This window comes from Rhinoderma darwinii, unplaced genomic scaffold (assembly GCF_050947455.1).
Source record: "Rhinoderma darwinii isolate aRhiDar2 unplaced genomic scaffold, aRhiDar2.hap1 Scaffold_938, whole genome shotgun sequence".
Taxonomy (NCBI): domain Eukaryota; kingdom Metazoa; phylum Chordata; class Amphibia; order Anura; family Rhinodermatidae; genus Rhinoderma; species Rhinoderma darwinii.
In genome coordinates, this window is record NW_027464512.1 from 43,070 (window position 1) to 61,096 (window position 18,027).

At 42.9% G+C, this 18,027-nt stretch overlaps 14 non-coding genes across 14 annotated transcripts; all 14 read left to right on the forward strand.

Moving 5' to 3' along the window:
- The first annotated feature begins 1,069 nt into the window (after positions 1-1,069).
- On the forward strand, positions 1,070-1,141 carry TRNAD-GUC (transfer RNA aspartic acid (anticodon GUC)). The gene has a single exon. It is a non-coding gene; the product is annotated as a tRNA-Asp (tRNA).
- Positions 1,142-2,223: 1,082 nt separating this feature from the next.
- Positions 2,224-2,295, forward strand: TRNAD-GUC (transfer RNA aspartic acid (anticodon GUC)). The gene has a single exon. It is a non-coding gene; the product is annotated as a tRNA-Asp (tRNA).
- A 1,082-nt stretch (positions 2,296-3,377) lies between these two features.
- Positions 3,378-3,449, forward strand: TRNAD-GUC (transfer RNA aspartic acid (anticodon GUC)). Its single transcript has one exon. It is a non-coding gene; the product is annotated as a tRNA-Asp (tRNA).
- A 1,082-nt stretch (positions 3,450-4,531) lies between these two features.
- TRNAD-GUC (transfer RNA aspartic acid (anticodon GUC)) lies at positions 4,532-4,603 on the forward strand. Its single transcript has one exon. It is a non-coding gene; the product is annotated as a tRNA-Asp (tRNA).
- A 1,082-nt stretch (positions 4,604-5,685) lies between these two features.
- Positions 5,686-5,757, forward strand: TRNAD-GUC (transfer RNA aspartic acid (anticodon GUC)). Its single transcript has one exon. It is a non-coding gene; the product is annotated as a tRNA-Asp (tRNA).
- A 1,082-nt stretch (positions 5,758-6,839) lies between these two features.
- On the forward strand, positions 6,840-6,911 carry TRNAD-GUC (transfer RNA aspartic acid (anticodon GUC)). The gene has a single exon. It is a non-coding gene; the product is annotated as a tRNA-Asp (tRNA).
- A 1,082-nt stretch (positions 6,912-7,993) lies between these two features.
- On the forward strand, positions 7,994-8,065 carry TRNAD-GUC (transfer RNA aspartic acid (anticodon GUC)). Its single transcript has one exon. It is a non-coding gene; the product is annotated as a tRNA-Asp (tRNA).
- A 1,082-nt stretch (positions 8,066-9,147) lies between these two features.
- On the forward strand, positions 9,148-9,219 carry TRNAD-GUC (transfer RNA aspartic acid (anticodon GUC)). The gene has a single exon. It is a non-coding gene; the product is annotated as a tRNA-Asp (tRNA).
- A 1,082-nt stretch (positions 9,220-10,301) lies between these two features.
- On the forward strand, positions 10,302-10,373 carry TRNAD-GUC (transfer RNA aspartic acid (anticodon GUC)). Its single transcript has one exon. It is a non-coding gene; the product is annotated as a tRNA-Asp (tRNA).
- Positions 10,374-11,455: 1,082 nt separating this feature from the next.
- On the forward strand, positions 11,456-11,527 carry TRNAD-GUC (transfer RNA aspartic acid (anticodon GUC)). Its single transcript has one exon. It is a non-coding gene; the product is annotated as a tRNA-Asp (tRNA).
- Positions 11,528-12,609: 1,082 nt separating this feature from the next.
- TRNAD-GUC (transfer RNA aspartic acid (anticodon GUC)) lies at positions 12,610-12,681 on the forward strand. Its single transcript has one exon. It is a non-coding gene; the product is annotated as a tRNA-Asp (tRNA).
- A 2,235-nt stretch (positions 12,682-14,916) lies between these two features.
- Positions 14,917-14,988, forward strand: TRNAD-GUC (transfer RNA aspartic acid (anticodon GUC)). Its single transcript has one exon. It is a non-coding gene; the product is annotated as a tRNA-Asp (tRNA).
- A 1,082-nt stretch (positions 14,989-16,070) lies between these two features.
- On the forward strand, positions 16,071-16,142 carry TRNAD-GUC (transfer RNA aspartic acid (anticodon GUC)). Its single transcript has one exon. It is a non-coding gene; the product is annotated as a tRNA-Asp (tRNA).
- A 1,082-nt stretch (positions 16,143-17,224) lies between these two features.
- Positions 17,225-17,296, forward strand: TRNAD-GUC (transfer RNA aspartic acid (anticodon GUC)). Its single transcript has one exon. It is a non-coding gene; the product is annotated as a tRNA-Asp (tRNA).
- Positions 17,297-18,027: the final 731 nt, after the last annotated feature.

Here is an 18,027-nt window from a genome sequence, read left to right on the forward strand (position 1 = left end):
AGACACATCAATAACCAGAATTATAAAACAAGACTCTTTCTTTTCACTTTGGGCGCTGTAATGTTTTCTGTATGACGCTGTCCAATCAGCTTCTGCACCCTTCCCTGTCCAGCAACACAGTGTGATCTTATAGTATACAGCTTTCATTCCCAATTCTGTATTCAACTGGCTATATCTCAGGCTCTGTCACAGCTAGAACTGTGATTCTACTGTCATATGAAAGATTGGAATCTCCCCTTTCATATGCCACCAGAACCGCGGTTCTAGGTCGTCCACAGCCCGAGATATGGCTGTTTGAATGGATCCCCCTTCCCTCTAGACTGTCTCCTAATGCTGTGAAACAGCATCCTGCTGATAGGACAGAGTCAGAGGCTGGGAGGAAGCCCCACCTCAGGAGAATCGCTGCTGTTACCTCCCAGTTGTCTTATAAATCCTCATTTACATATTTAGAAAAAAGCTCATAACTTTTGAAATAATAAACGTTTTGGGACACAATTTTCACTAGTATTATCAGTGTGACAGCGCCTATCAAATTAGCTAGGAGATAGGGAAGTACAAGTGACAGAGCCTCTTTAAATAGGACGAAATTGCAGTACCAGGATTATTATCTGTCTTACAAGCAGATACATTTAGAAAAATGCTAATTTTCTCTACAATTTTCTCTACGATTCGGATTGTATCGACCACATTTTACCACTTACATAAAGTACAATGTGTCACAAGAAAACAATCTCAGAATGCTTGGATAAATAAAAGAATTCCAAAGTTATTACCACATAAAGAGAAGACAATATGTCATTGCCATATTTATTCATTTTCCTATCATAGGGGGGCACACTAATCTGTATTAGAGTTGTTGAATGGTCTCAGTGGTGTCAGATTAATAGTGAATAACGAGCACAGGGATGTGGGGGCATAGCATAGTTACCAAAACAAAGACCACTCTCGGCATCGGACACGCCATACAGACCCATTCCACATATATGCCATTTACACAATGCACTCAGGCCACACATGCGCCGCCGCTAGGCCTGCTCCACGCAACTCACACAGCCGCGGTATCAGCAGGTCCTCGTTAGTATAGTGGAGAGTATCCCCGCCTGTCACGCGGGAGACCGGGGTTCGATTCCCCGACGGGGAGAATTGTCACTTTTAGACACATCAATAACCAGAATTATAAAACAAGACTCTTTCTTTTCACTTTGGGCGCTGTAATGTTTTCTGTATGACGCTGTCCAATCAGCTTCTGCACCCTTCCCTGTCCAGCAACACAGTGTGATCTTATAGTATACAGCTTTCATTCCCAATTCTGTATTCAACTGGCTATATCTCAGGCTCTGTCACAGCTAGAACTGTGATTCTACTGTCATATGAAAGATTGGAATCTCCCCTTTCATATGCCACCAGAACCGCGGTTCTAGGTCGTCCACAGCCCGAGATATGGCTGTTTGAATGGATCCCCCTTCCCTCTAGACTGTCTCCTAATGCTGTGAAACAGCATCCTGCTGATAGGACAGAGTCAGAGGCTGGGAGGAAGCCCCACCTCAGGAGAATCGCTGCTGTTACCTCCCAGTTGTCTTATAAATCCTCATTTACATATTTAGAAAAAAGCTCATAACTTTTGAAATAATAAACGTTTTGGGACACAATTTTCACTAGTATTATCAGTGTGACAGCGCCTATCAAATTAGCTAGGAGATAGGGAAGTACAAGTGACAGAGCCTCTTTAAATAGGACGAAATTGCAGTACCAGGATTATTATCTGTCTTACAAGCAGATACATTTAGAAAAATGCTAATTTTCTCTACAATTTTCTCTACGATTCGGATTGTATCGACCACATTTTACCACTTACATAAAGTACAATGTGTCACGAGAAAACAATCTCAGAATGCTTGGATAAATAAAAGAATTCCAAAGTTATTACCACATAAAGAGAAGACAATATGTCATTGCCATATTTATTCATTTTCCTATCATAAGGGGGCACACTAATCTGTATTAGAGTTGTTGAATGGTCTCAGTGGTGTCAGATTAATAGTGAATAACGAGCACAGGGATGTGGGGGCATAGCATAGTTACCAAAACAAAGACCACTCTCGGCATCGGACACGCCATACAGACCCATTCCACATATATGCCATTTACACAATGCACTCAGGCCACACATGCGCCGCCGCTAGGCCTGCTCCACGCAACTCACACAGCCGCGGTATCAGCAGGTCCTCGTTAGTATAGTGGAGAGTATCCCCGCCTGTCACGCGGGAGACCGGGGTTCGATTCCCCGACGGGGAGAATTGTCACTTTTAGACACATCAATAACCAGAATTATAAAACAAGACTCTTTCTTTTCACTTTGGGCGGTGTAATGTTTTCTGTATGACGCTGTCCAATCAGCTTCTGCACCCTTCCCTGTCCAGCAACACAGTGTGATCTTATAGTATACAGCTTTCATTCCCAATTCTGTATTCAACTGGCTATATCTCAGGCTCTGTCACAGCTAGAACTGTGATTCTACTGTCATATGAAAGATTGGAATCTCCCCTTTCATATGCCACCAGAAACGCGGTTCTAGGTCGTCCACAGCCCGAGATATGGCTGTTTGAATGGATCCCCCTTCCCTCTAGACTGTCTCCTAATGCTGTGAAACAGCATCCTGCTGATAGGACAGAGTCAGAGGCTGGGAGGAAGCCCCACCTCAGGAGAATCGCTGCTGTTACCTCCCAGTTGTCTTATAAATCCTCATTTACATATTTAGAAAAAAGCTCATAACTTTTGAAATAATAAACGTTTTGGGACACAATTTTCACTAGTATTATCAGTGTGACAGCGCCTATCAAATTAGCTAGGAGATAGGGAAGTACAAGTGACAGAGCCTCTTTAAATAGGACGAAATTGCAGTACCAGGATTATTATCTGTCTTACAAGCAGATACATTTAGAAAAATGCTAATTTTCTCTACAATTTTCTCTACGATTCGGATTGTATCGACCACATTTTACCACTTACATAAAGTACAATGTGTCACGAGAAAACAATCTCAGAATGCTTGGATAAATAAAAGAATTCCAAAGTTATTACCACATAAAGAGAAGACAATATGTCATTGCCATATTTATTCATTTTCCTATCATAAGGGGGCACACTAATCTGTATTAGAGTTGTTGAATGGTCTCAGTGGTGTCAGATTAATAGTGAATAACGAGCACAGGGATGTGGGGGCATAGCATAGTTACCAAAACAAAGACCACTCTCGGCATCGGACACGCCATACAGACCCATTCCACATATATGCCATTTACACAATGCACTCAGGCCACACATGCGCCGCCGCTAGGCCTGCTCCACGCAACTCACACAGCCGCGGTATCAGCAGGTCCTCGTTAGTATAGTGGAGAGTATCCCCGCCTGTCACGCGGGAGACCGGGGTTCGATTCCCCGACAGGGAGAATTGTCACTTTTAGACACATCAATAACCAGAATTATAAAACAAGACTCTTTCTTTTCACTTTGGGCGGTGTAATGTTTTCTGTATGACGCTGTCCAATCAGCTTCTGCACCCTTCCCTGTCCAGCAACACAGTGTGATCTTATAGTATACAGCTTTCATTCCCAATTCTGTATTCAACTGGCTATATCTCAGGCTCTGTCACAGCTAGAACTGTGATTCTACTGTCATATGAAAGATTGGAATCTCCCCTTTCATATGCCACCAGAACCGTGGTTCTAGGTCGTCCACAGCCCGAGATATGGCTGTTTGAATGGATCCCCCTTCCCTCTAGACTGTCTCCTAATGCTGTGAAACAGCATCCTGCTGATAGGACAGAGTCAGAGGCTGGGAGGAAGCCCCACCTCAGGAGAATCGCTGCTGTTACCTCCCAGTTGTCTTATAAATCCTCATTTACATATTTAGAAAAAAGCTCATAACTTTTGAAATAATAAACGTTTTGGGACACAATTTTCACTAGTATTATCAGTGTGACAGCGCCTATCAAATTAGCTAGGAGATAGGGAAGTACAAGTGACAGAGCCTCTTTAAATAGGACGAAATTGCAGTACCAGGATTATTATCTGTCTTACAAGCAGATACATTTAGAAAAATGCTAATTTTCTCTACAATTTTCTCTACGATTCGGATTGTATCGACCACATTTTACCACTTACATAAAGTACAATGTGTCACAAGAAAACAATCTCAGAATGCTTGGATAAATAAAAGAATTCCAAAGTTATTACCACATAAAGAGAAGACAATATGTCATTGCCATATTTATTCATTTTCCTATCATAGGGGGGCACACTAATCTGTATTAGAGTTGTTGAATGGTCTCAGTGGTGTCAGATTAATAGTGAATAACGAGCACAGGGATGTGGGGGCATAGCATAGTTACCAAAACAAAGACCACTCTCGGCATCGGACACGCCATACAGACCCATTCCACATATATGCCATTTACACAATGCACTCAGGCCACACATGCGCCGCCGCTAGGCCTGCTCCACGCAACTCACACAGCCGCGGTATCAGCAGGTCCTCGTTAGTATAGTGGAGAGTATCCCCGCCTGTCACGCGGGAGACCGGGGTTCGATTCCCCGACGGGGAGAATTGTCACTTTTAGACACATCAATAACCAGAATTATAAAACAAGACTCTTTCTTTTCACTTTGGGCGCTGTAATGTTTTCTGTATGACGCTGTCCAATCAGCTTCTGCACCCTTCCCTGTCCAGCAACACAGTGTGATCTTATAGTATACAGCTTTCATTCCCAATTCTGTATTCAACTGGCTATATCTCAGGCTCTGTCACAGCTAGAACTGTGATTCTACTGTCATATGAAAGATTGGAATCTCCCCTTTCATATGCCACCAGAACCGTGGTTCTAGGTCGTCCACAGCCCGAGATATGGCTGTTTGAATGGATCCCCCTTCCCTCTAGACTGTCTCCTAATGCTGTGAAACAGCATCCTGCTGATAGGACAGAGTCAGAGGCTGGGAGGAAGCCCCACCTCAGGAGAATCGCTGCTGTTACCTCCCAGTTGTCTTATAAATCCTCATTTACATATTTAGAAAAAAGCTCATAACTTTTGAAATAATAAACGTTTTGGGACACAATTTTCACTAGTATTATCAGTGTGACAGCGCCTATCAAATTAGCTAGGAGATAGGGAAGTACAAGTGACAGAGCCTCTTTAAATAGGACGAAATTGCAGTACCAGGATTATTATCTGTCTTACAAGCAGATACATTTAGAAAAATGCTAATTTTCTCTACAATTTTCTCTACGATTCGGATTGTATCGACCACATTTTACCACTTACATAAAGTACAATGTGTCACAAGAAAACAATCTCAGAATGCTTGGATAAATAAAAGAATTCCAAAGTTATTACCACATAAAGAGAAGACAATATGTCATTGCCATATTTATTCATTTTCCTATCATAGGGGGGCACACTAATCTGTATTAGAGTTGTTGAATGGTCTCAGTGGTGTCAGATTAATAGTGAATAACGAGCACAGGGATGTGGGGGCATAGCATAGTTACCAAAACAAAGACCACTCTCGGCATCGGACACGCCATACAGACCCATTCCACATATATGCCATTTACACAATGCACTCAGGCCACACATGCGCCGCCGCTAGGCCTGCTCCACGCAACTCACACAGCCGCGGTATCAGCAGGTCCTCGTTAGTATAGTGGAGAGTATCCCCGCCTGTCACGCGGGAGACCGGGGTTCGATTCCCCGACGGGGAGAATTGTCACTTTTAGACACATCAATAACCAGAATTATAAAACAAGACTCTTTCTTTTCACTTTGGGCGGTGTAATGTTTTCTGTATGACGCTGTCCAATCAGCTTCTGCACCCTTCCCTGTCCAGCAACACAGTGTGATCTTATAGTATACAGCTTTCATTCCCAATTCTGTATTCAACTGGCTATATCTCAGGCTCTGTCACAGCTAGAACTGTGATTCTACTGTCATATGAAAGATTGGAATCTCCCCTTTCATATGCCACCAGAACCGTGGTTCTAGGTCGTCCACAGCCCGAGATATGGCTGTTTGAATGGATCCCCCTTCCCTCTAGACTGTCTCCTAATGCTGTGAAACAGCATCCTGCTGATAGGACAGAGTCAGAGGCTGGGAGGAAGCCCCACCTCAGGAGAATCGCTGCTGTTACCTCCCAGTTGTCTTATAAATCCTCATTTACATATTTAGAAAAAAGCTCATAACTTTTGAAATAATAAACGTTTTGGGACACAATTTTCACTAGTATTATCAGTGTGACAGCGCCTATCAAATTAGCTAGGAGATAGGGAAGTACAAGTGACAGAGCCTCTTTAAATAGGACGAAATTGCAGTACCAGGATTATTATCTGTCTTACAAGCAGATACATTTAGAAAAATGCTAATTTTCTCTACAATTTTCTCTACGATTCGGATTGTATCGACCACATTTTACCACTTACATAAAGTACAATGTGTCACAAGAAAACAATCTCAGAATGCTTGGATAAATAAAAGAATTCCAAAGTTATTACCACATAAAGAGAAGACAATATGTCATTGCCATATTTATTCATTTTCCTATCATAGGGGGGCACACTAATCTGTATTAGAGTTGTTGAATGGTCTCAGTGGTGTCAGATTAATAGTGAATAACGAGCACAGGGATGTGGGGGCATAGCATAGTTACCAAAACAAAGACCACTCTCGGCATCGGACACGCCATACAGACCCATTCCACATATATGCCATTTACACAATGCACTCAGGCCACACATGCGCCGCCGCTAGGCCTGCTCCACGCAACTCACACAGCCGCGGTATCAGCAGGTCCTCGTTAGTATAGTGGAGAGTATCCCCGCCTGTCACGCGGGAGACCGGGGTTCGATTCCCCGACGGGGAGAATTGTCACTTTTAGACACATCAATAACCAGAATTATAAAACAAGACTCTTTCTTTTCACTTTGGGCGCTGTAATGTTTTCTGTATGACGCTGTCCAATCAGCTTCTGCACCCTTCCCTGTCCAGCAACACAGTGTGATCTTATAGTATACAGCTTTCATTCCCAATTCTGTATTCAACTGGCTATATCTCAGGCTCTGTCACAGCTAGAACTGTGATTCTACTGTCATATGAAAGATTGGAATCTCCCCTTTCATATGCCACCAGAACCGTGGTTCTAGGTCGTCCACAGCCCGAGATATGGCTGTTTGAATGGATCCCCCTTCCCTCTAGACTGTCTCCTAATGCTGTGAAACAGCATCCTGCTGATAGGACAGAGTCAGAGGCTGGGAGGAAGCCCCACCTCAGGAGAATCGCTGCTGTTACCTCCCAGTTGTCTTATAAATCCTCATTTACATATTTAGAAAAAAGCTCATAACTTTTGAAATAATAAACGTTTTGGGACACAATTTTCACTAGTATTATCAGTGTGACAGCGCCTATCAAATTAGCTAGGAGATAGGGAAGTACAAGTGACAGAGCCTCTTTAAATAGGACGAAATTGCAGTACCAGGATTATTATCTGTCTTACAAGCAGATACATTTAGAAAAATGCTAATTTTCTCTACAATTTTCTCTACGATTCGGATTGTATCGACCACATTTTACCACTTACATAAAGTACAATGTGTCACAAGAAAACAATCTCAGAATGCTTGGATAAATAAAAGAATTCCAAAGTTATTACCACATAAAGAGAAGACAATATGTCATTGCCATATTTATTCATTTTCCTATCATAGGGGGGCACACTAATCTGTATTAGAGTTGTTGAATGGTCTCAGTGGTGTCAGATTAATAGTGAATAACGAGCACAGGGATGTGGGGGCATAGCATAGTTACCAAAACAAAGACCACTCTCGGCATCGGACACGCCATACAGACCCATTCCACATATATGCCATTTACACAATGCACTCAGGCCACACATGCGCCGCCGCTAGGCCTGCTCCACGCAACTCACACAGCCGCGGTATCAGCAGGTCCTCGTTAGTATAGTGGAGAGTATCCCCGCCTGTCACGCGGGAGACCGGGGTTCGATTCCCCGACGGGGAGAATTGTCACTTTTAGACACATCAATAACCAGAATTATAAAACAAGACTCTTTCTTTTCACTTTGGGCGCTGTAATGTTTTCTGTATGACGCTGTCCAATCAGCTTCTGCACCCTTCCCTGTCCAGCAACACAGTGTGATCTTATAGTATACAGCTTTCATTCCCAATTCTGTATTCAACTGGCTATATCTCAGGCTCTGTCACAGCTAGAACTGTGATTCTACTGTCATATGAAAGATTGGAATCTCCCCTTTCATATGCCACCAGAACCGTGGTTCTAGGTCGTCCACAGCCCGAGATATGGCTGTTTGAATGGATCCCCCTTCCCTCTAGACTGTCTCCTAATGCTGTGAAACAGCATCCTGCTGATAGGACAGAGTCAGAGGCTGGGAGGAAGCCCCACCTCAGGAGAATCGCTGCTGTTACCTCCCAGTTGTCTTATAAATCCTCATTTACATATTTAGAAAAAAGCTCATAACTTTTGAAATAATAAACGTTTTGGGACACAATTTTCACTAGTATTATCAGTGTGACAGCGCCTATCAAATTAGCTAGGAGATAGGGAAGTACAAGTGACAGAGCCTCTTTAAATAGGACGAAATTGCAGTACCAGGATTATTATCTGTCTTACAAGCAGATACATTTAGAAAAATGCTAATTTTCTCTACAATTTTCTCTACGATTCGGATTGTATCGACCACATTTTACCACTTACATAAAGTACAATGTGTCACAAGAAAACAATCTCAGAATGCTTGGATAAATAAAAGAATTCCAAAGTTATTACCACATAAAGAGAAGACAATATGTCATTGCCATATTTATTCATTTTCCTATCATAGGGGGGCACACTAATCTGTATTAGAGTTGTTGAATGGTCTCAGTGGTGTCAGATTAATAGTGAATAACGAGCACAGGGATGTGGGGGCATAGCATAGTTACCAAAACAAAGACCACTCTCGGCATCGGACACGCCATACAGACCCATTCCACATATATGCCATTTACACAATGCACTCAGGCCACACATGCGCCGCCGCTAGGCCTGCTCCACGCAACTCACACAGCCGCGGTATCAGCAGGTCCTCGTTAGTATAGTGGAGAGTATCCCCGCCTGTCACGCGGGAGACCGGGGTTCGATTCCCCGACGGGGAGAATTGTCACTTTTAGACACATCAATAACCAGAATTATAAAACAAGACTCTTTCTTTTCACTTTGGGCGCTGTAATGTTTTCTGTATGACGCTGTCCAATCAGCTTCTGCACCCTTCCCTGTCCAGCAACACAGTGTGATCTTATAGTATACAGCTTTCATTCCCAATTCTGTATTCAACTGGCTATATCTCAGGCTCTGTCACAGCTAGAACTGTGATTCTACTGTCATATGAAAGATTGGAATCTCCCCTTTCATATGCCACCAGAACCGCGGTTCTAGGTCGTCCACAGCCCGAGATATGGCTGTTTGAATGGATCCCCCTTCACTCTAGACTGTCTCCTAATGCTGTGAAACAGCATCCTGCTGATAGGACAGAGTCAGAGGCTGGGAGGAAGCCCCACCTCAGGAGAATCGCTGCTGTTACCTCCCAGTTGTCTTATAAATCCTCATTTACATATTTAGAAAAAAGCTCATAACTTTTGAAATAATAAACGTTTTGGGACACAATTTTCACTAGTATTATCAGTGTGACAGCGCCTATCAAATTAGCTAGGAGATAGGGAAGTACAAGTGACAGAGCCTCTTTAAATAGGACGAAATTGCAGTACCAGGATTATTATCTGTCTTACAAGCAGATACATTTAGAAAAATGCTAATTTTCTCTACAATTTTCTCTACGATTCGGATTGTATCGACCACATTTTACCACTTACATAAAGTACAATGTGTCACGAGAAAACAATCTCAGAATGCTTGGATAAATAAAAGAATTCCAAAGTTATTACCACATAAAGAGAAGACAATATGTCATTGCCATATTTATTCATTTTCCTATCATAAGGGGGCACACTAATCTGTATTAGAGTTGTTGAATGGTCTCAGTGGTGTCAGATTAATAGTGAATAACGAGCACAGGGATGTGGGGGCATAGCATAGTTACCAAAACAAAGACCACTCTCGGCATCGGACACGCCATACAGACCCATTCCACATATATGCCATTTACACAATGCACTCAGGCCACACATGCGCCGCCGCTAGGCCTGCTCCACGCAACTCACACAGCCGCGGTATCAGCAGGTCCTCGTTAGTATAGTGGAGAGTATCCCCGCCTGTCACGCGGGAGACCGGGGTTCGATTCCCCGACGGGGAGAATTGTCACTTTTAGACATATCAATAACCAGAATTATAAAACAAGACTCTTTCTTTTCACTTTGGGCGGTGTAATGTTTTCTGTATGACGCTGTCCAATCAGCTTCTGCACCCTTCCCTGTCCAGCAACACAGTGTGATCTTATAGTATACAGCTTTCATTCCCAATTCTGTATTCAACTGGCTATATCTCAGGCTCTGTCACAGCTAGAACTGTGATTCTACTGTCATATGAAAGATTGGAATCTCCCCTTTCATATGCCACCAGAAACGCGGTTCTAGGTCGTCCACAGCCCGAGATATGGCTGTTTGAATGGATCCCCCTTCCCTCTAGACTGTCTCCTAATGCTGTGAAACAGCATCCTGCTGATAGGACAGAGTCAGAGGCTGGGAGGAAGCCCCACCTCAGGAGAATCGCTGCTGTTACCTCCCAGTTGTCTTATAAATCCTCATTTACATATTTAGAAAAAAGCTCATAACTTTTGAAATAATAAACGTTTTGGGACACAATTTTCACTAGTATTATCAGTGTGACAGCGCCTATCAAATTAGCTAGGAGATAGGAAAGTACAAGTGACAGAGCCTCTTTAAATAGGACGAAATTGCAGTACCAGGATTATTATCTGTCTTACAAGCAGATACATTTAGAAAAATGCTAATTTTCTCTACAATTTTCTCTACGATTCGGATTGTATCGACCACATTTTACCACTTACATAAAGTACAATGTGTCACGAGAAAACAATCTCAGAATGCTTGGATAAATAAAAGAATTCCAAAGTTATTACCACATAAAGAGAAGACAATATGTCATTGCCATATTTATTCATTTTCCTATCATAAGGGGGCACACTAATCTGTATTAGAGTTGTTGAATGGTCTCAGTGGTGTCAGATTAATAGTGAATAACGAGCACAGGGATGTGGGGGCATAGCATAGTTACCAAAACAAAGACCACTCTCGGCATCGGACACGCCATACAGACCCATTCCACATATATGCCATTTACACAATGCACTCAGGCCACACATGCGCCGCCGCTAGGCCTGCTCCACGCAACTCACACAGCCGCGGTATCAGCAGGTCCTCGTTAGTATAGTGGAGAGTATCCCCGCCTGTCACGCGGGAGACCGGGGTTCGATTCCCCGACGGGGAGAATTGTCACTTTTAGACACATCAATAACCAGAATTATAAAACAAGACTCTTTCTTTTCACTTTGGGCGGTGTAATGTTTTCTGTATGACGCTGTCCAATCAGCTTCTGCACCCTTCCCTGTCCAGCAACACAGTGTGATCTTATAGTATACAGCTTTCATTCCCAATTCTGTATTCAACTGGCTATATCTCAGGCTCTGTCACAGCTAGAACTGTGATTCTACTGTCATATGAAAGATTGGAATCTCCCCTTTCATATGCCACCAGAACCGCGGTTCTAGGTCGTCCACAGCCCGAGATATGGCTGTTTGAATGGATCCCCCTTCCCTCTAGACTGTCTCCTAATGCTGTGAAACAGCATCCTGCTGATAGGACAGAGTCAGAGGCTGGGAGGAAGCCCCACCTCAGGAGAATCGCTGCTGTTACCTCCCAGTTGTCTTATAAATCCTCATTTACATATTTAGAAAAAAGCTCATAACTTTTGAAATAATAAACGTTTTGGGACACAATTTTCACTAGTATTATCAGTGTGACAGCGCCTATCAAATTAGCTAGGAGATAGGGAAGTACAAGTGACAGAGCCTCTTTAAATAGGACGAAATTGCAGTACCAGGATTATTATCTGTCTTACAAGCAGATACATTTAGAAAAATGCTAATTTTCTCTACAATTTTCTCTACGATTCGGATTGTATCGACCACATTTTACCACTTACATAAAGTACAATGTGTCACAAGAAAACAATCTCAGATTGCTTGGATAAATAAAAGAATTCCAAAGTTATTACCACATAAAGAGAAGACAATATGTCATTGCCATATTTATTCATTTTCCTATCATAGGGGGGCACACTAATCTGTATTAGAGTTGTTGAATGGTCTCAGTGGTGTCAGATTAATAGTGAATAACGAGCACAGGGATGTGGGGGCATAGCATAGTTACCAAAACAAAGACCACTCTCGGCATCGGACACGCCATACAGACCCATTCCACATATATGCCATTTACACAATGCACTCAGGCCACACATGCGCCGCCGCTAGGCCTGCTCCACGCAACTCACACAGCCGCGGTATCAGCAGGTCCTCGTTAGTATAGTGGAGAGTATCCCCGCCTGTCACGCGGGAGACCGGGGTTCGATTCCCCGACGGGGAGAATTGTCACTTTTAGACACATCAATAACCAGAATTATAAAACAAGACTCTTTCTTTTCACTTTGGGCGGTGTAATGTTTTCTGTATGACGCTGTCCAATCAGCTTCTGCACCCTTCCCTGTCCAGCAACACAGTGTGATCTTATAGTATACAGCTTTCATTCCCAATTCTGTATTCAACTGGCTATATCTCAGGCTCTGTCACAGCTAGAACGTGATTCTACTGTCATATGAAAGATTGGAATCTCCCCTTTCATATGCCACCAGAACCGCGGTTCTAGGTCGTCCACAGCCCGAGATATGGCTGTTTGAATGGATCCCCCTTCCCTCTAGACTGTCTCCTAATGCTGTGAAACAGCATCCTGCTGATAGGACAGAGTCAGAGGCTGGGAGGAAGCCCCACCTCAGGAGAATCGCTGCTGTTACCTCCCAGTTGTCTTATAAATCCTCATTTACATATTTAGAAAAAAGCTCATAACTTTTGAAATAATAAACGTTTTGGGACACAATTTTCACTAGTATTATCAGTGTGACAGCGCCTATCAAATTAGCTAGGAGATAGGGAAGTACAAGTGACAGAGCCTCTTTAAATAGGACGAAATTGCAGTACCAGGATTATTATCTGTCTTACAAGCAGATACATTTAGAAAAATGCTAATTTTCTCTACAATTTTCTCTACGATTCGGATTGTATCGACCACATTTTACCACTTACATAAAGTACAATGTGTCACAAGAAAACAATCTCAGAATGCTTGGATAAATAAAAGAATTCCAAAGTTATTACCACATAAAGAGAAGACAATATGTCATTGCCATATTTATTCATTTTCCTATCATAGGGGGGCACACTAATCTGTATTAGAGTTGTTGAATGGTCTCAGTGGTGTCAGATTAATAGTGAATAACGAGCACAGGGATGTGGGGGCATAGCATAGTTACCAAAACAAAGACCACTCTCGGCATCGGACACGCCATACAGACCCATTCCACATATATGCCATTTACACAATGCACTCAGGCCACACATGCGCCGCCGCTAGGCCTGCTCCACGCAACTCACACAGCCGCGGTATCAGCAGGTCCTCGTTAGTATAGTGGAGAGTATCCCCGCCTGTCTCGCGGGAGACAGGGGTTCGATTCCCCGACGGGGAGAATTGTCACTTTTAGACACATCAATAACCAGAATTATAAAACAAGACTCTTTCTTTTCACTTTGGGCGGTGTAATGTTTTCTGTATGACGCTGTCCAATCAGCTTCTGCACCCTTCCCTGTCCAGCAACACAGTGTGATCTTATAGTATACAGCTTTCATTCCCAATTCTGTATTCAACTGGCTATATCTCAGGCTCTGTCACAGCTAGAACTGTGATTCTACTGTCATATGAAAGATTGGAATCTCCCCTTTCATATGCCACCAGAACCGCGGTTCTAGGTCGTCCACAGCCCGAGATATGGCTGTTTGAATGGATCCCCCTTCCCTCTAGACTGTCTCCTAATGCTGTGAAACAGCATCCTGCTGATAGGACAGAGTCAGAGGCTGGGAGGAAGCCCCACCTCAGGAGAATCGCTGCTGTTACCTCCCAGTTGTCTTATAAATCCTCATTTACATATTTAGAAAAAAGCTCATAACTTTTGAAATAATAAACGTTTTGGGACACAATTTTCACTAGTATTATCAGTGTGACAGCGCCTATCAAATTAGCTAGGAGATAGGGAAGTACAAGTGACAGAGCCTCTTTAAATAGGACGAAATTGCAGTACCAGGATTATTATCTGTCTTACAAGCAGATACATTTAGAAAAATGCTAATTTTCTCTACAATTTTCTCTACGATTCGGATTGTATCGACCACATTTTACCACTTACATAAAGTACAATGTGTCACAAGAAAACAATCTCAGAATGCTTGGATAAATAAAAGAATTCCAAAGTTATTACCACATAAAGAGAAGACAATATGTCATTGCCATATTTATTCATTTTCCTATCATAGGGGGGCACACTAATCTGTATTAGAGTTGTTGAATGGTCTCAGTGGTGTCAGATTAATAGTGAATAACGAGCACAGGGATGTGGGGGCATAGCATAGTTACCAAAACAAAGACCACTCTCGGCATCGGACACGCCATACAGACCCATTCCACATATATGCCATTTACACAATGCACTCAGGCCACACATGCGCCGCCGCTAGGCCTGCTCCACGCAACTCACACAGCCGCGGTATCAGCAGGTCCTCGTTAGTATAGTGGAGAGTATCCCCGCCTGTCACGCGGGAGACCGGGGTTCGATTCCCCGACGGGGAGAATTGTCACTTTTAGACACATCAATAACCAGAATTATAAAACAAGACTCTTTCTTTTCACTTTGGGCGGTGTAATGTTTTCTGTATGACGCTGTCCAATCAGCTTCTGCACCCTTCCCTGTCCAGCAACACAGTGTGATCTTATAGTATACAGCTTTCATTCCCAATTCTGTATTCAACTGGCTATATCTCAGGCTCTGTCACAGCTAGAACTGTGATTCTACTGTCATATGAAAGATTGGAATCTCCCCTTTCATATGCCACCAGAACCGCGGTTCTAGGTCGTCCACAGCCCGAGATATGGCTGTTTGAATGGATCCCCCTTCCCTCTAGACTGTCTCCTAATGCTGTGAAACAGCATCCTGCTGATAGGACAGAGTCAGAGGCTGGGAGGAAGCCCCACCTCAGGAGAATCGCTGCTGTTACCTCCCAGTTGTCTTATAAATCCTCATTTACATATTTAGAAAAAAGCTCATAACTTTTGAAATAATAAACGTTTTGGGACACAATTTTCACTAGTATTATCAGTGTGACAGCGCCTATCAAATTAGCTAGGAGATAGGGAAGTACAAGTGACAGAGCCTCTTTAAATAGGACGAAATTGCAGTACCAGGATTATTATCTGTCTTACAAGCAGATACATTTAGAAAAATGCTAATTTTCTCTACAATTTTCTCTACGATTCGGATTGTATCGACCACATTTTACCACTTACATAAAGTACAATGTGTCACAAGAAAACAATCTCAGAATGCTTGGATAAATAAAAGAATTCCAAAGTTATTACCACATAAAGAGAAGACAATATGTCATTGCCATATTTATTCATTTTCCTATCATAGGGGGGCACACTAATCTGTATTAGAGTTGTTGAATGGTCTCAGTGGTGTCAGATTAATAGTGAATAACGAGCACAGGGATGTGGGGGCATAGCATAGTTACCAAAACAAAGACCACTCTCGGCATCGGACACGCCATACAGACCCATTCCACATATATGCCATTTACACAATGCACTCAGGCCACACATGCGCCGCCGCTAGGCCTGCTCCACGCAACTCACACAGCCGCGGTATCAGCAGGTCCTCGTTAGTATAGTGGAGAGTATCCCCGCCTGTCACGCGGGAGACCGGGGTTCGATTCCCCGACGGGGAGAATTGTCACTTTTAGACACATCAATAACCAGAATTATAAAACAAGACTCTTTCTTTTCACTTTGGGCGGTGTAATGTTTTCTGTATGACGCTGTCCAATCAGCTTCTGCACCCTTCCCTGTCCAGCAACACAGTGTGATCTTATAGTATACAGCTTTCATTCCCAATTCTGTATTCAACTGGCTATATCTCAGGCTCTGTCACAGCTAGAACTGTGATTCTACTGTCATATGAAAGATTGGAATCTCCCCTTTCATATGCCACCAGAACCGCGGTTCTAGGTCGTCCACAGCCCGAGATATGGCTGTTTGAATGGATCCCCCTTCCCTCTAGACTGTCTCCTAATGCTGTGAAACAGCATCCTGCTGATAGGACAGAGTCAGAGGCTGGGAGGAAGCCCCACCTCAGGAGAATCGCTGCTGTTACCTCCCAGTTGTCTTATAAATCCTCATTTACATATTTAGAAAAAAGCTCATAACTTTTGAAATAATAAACGTTTTGGGACACAATTTTCACTAGTATTATCAGTGTGACAGCGCCTATCAAATTAGCTAGGAGATAGGGAAGTACAAGTGACAGAGCCTCTTTAAATAGGACGAAATTGCAGTACCAGGATTATTATCTGTCTTACAAGCAGATACATTTAGAAAAATGCTAATTTTCTCTACAATTTTCTCTACGATTCGGATTGTATCGACCACATTTTACCACTTACATAAAGTACAATGTGTCACAAGAAAACAATCTCAGAATGCTTGGATAAATAAAAGAATTCCAAAGTTATTACCACATAAAGAGAAGACAATATGTCATTGCCATATTTATTCATTTTCCTATCATAGGGGGGCACACTAATCTGTATTAGAGTTGTTGAATGGTCTCAGTGGTGTCAGATTAATAGTGAATAACGAGCACAGGGATGTGGGGGCATAGCATAGTTACCAAAACAAAGACCACTCTCGGCATCGGACACGCCATACAGACCCATTCCACATATATGCCATTTACACAATGCACTCAGGCCACACATGCGCCGCCGCTAGGCCTGCTCCACGCAACTCACACAGCCGCGGTATCAGCAGGTCCTCGTTAGTATAGTGGAGAGTATCCCCGCCTGTCACGCGGGAGACCGGGGTTCGATTCCCCGACGGGGAGAATTGTCACTTTTAGACACATCAATAACCAGAATTATAAAACAAGACTCTTTCTTTTCACTTTGGGCGGTGTAATGTTTTCTGTATGACGCTGTCCAATCAGCTTCTGCACCCTTCCCTGTCCAGCAACACAGTGTGATCTTATAGTATACAGCTTTCATTCCCAATTCTGTATTCAACTGGCTATATCTCAGGCTCTGTCACAGCTAGAACTGTGATTCTACTGTCATATGAAAGATTGGAATCTCCCCTTTCATATGCCACCAGAACCGCGGTTCTAGGTCGTCCACAGCCCGAGATATGGCTGTTTGAATGGATCCCCCTTCCCTCTAGACTGTCTCCTAATGCTGTGAAACAGCATCCTGCTGATAGGACAGAGTCAGAGGCTGGGAGGAAGCCCCACCTCAGGAGAATCGCTGCTGTTACCTCCCAGTTGTCTTATAAATCCTCATTTACATATTTAGAAAAAAGCTCATAACTTTTGAAATAATAAACGTTTTGGGACACAATTTTCACTAGTATTATCAGTGTGACAGCGCCTATCAAATTAGCTAGGAGATAGGGAAGTACAAGTGACAGAGCCTCTTTAAATAGGACGAAATTGCAGTACCAGGATTATTATCTGTCTTACAAGCAGATACATTTAGAAAAATGCTAATTTTCTCTACAATTTTCTCTACGATTCGGATTGTATCGACCACATTTTACCACTTACATAAAGTACAATGTGTC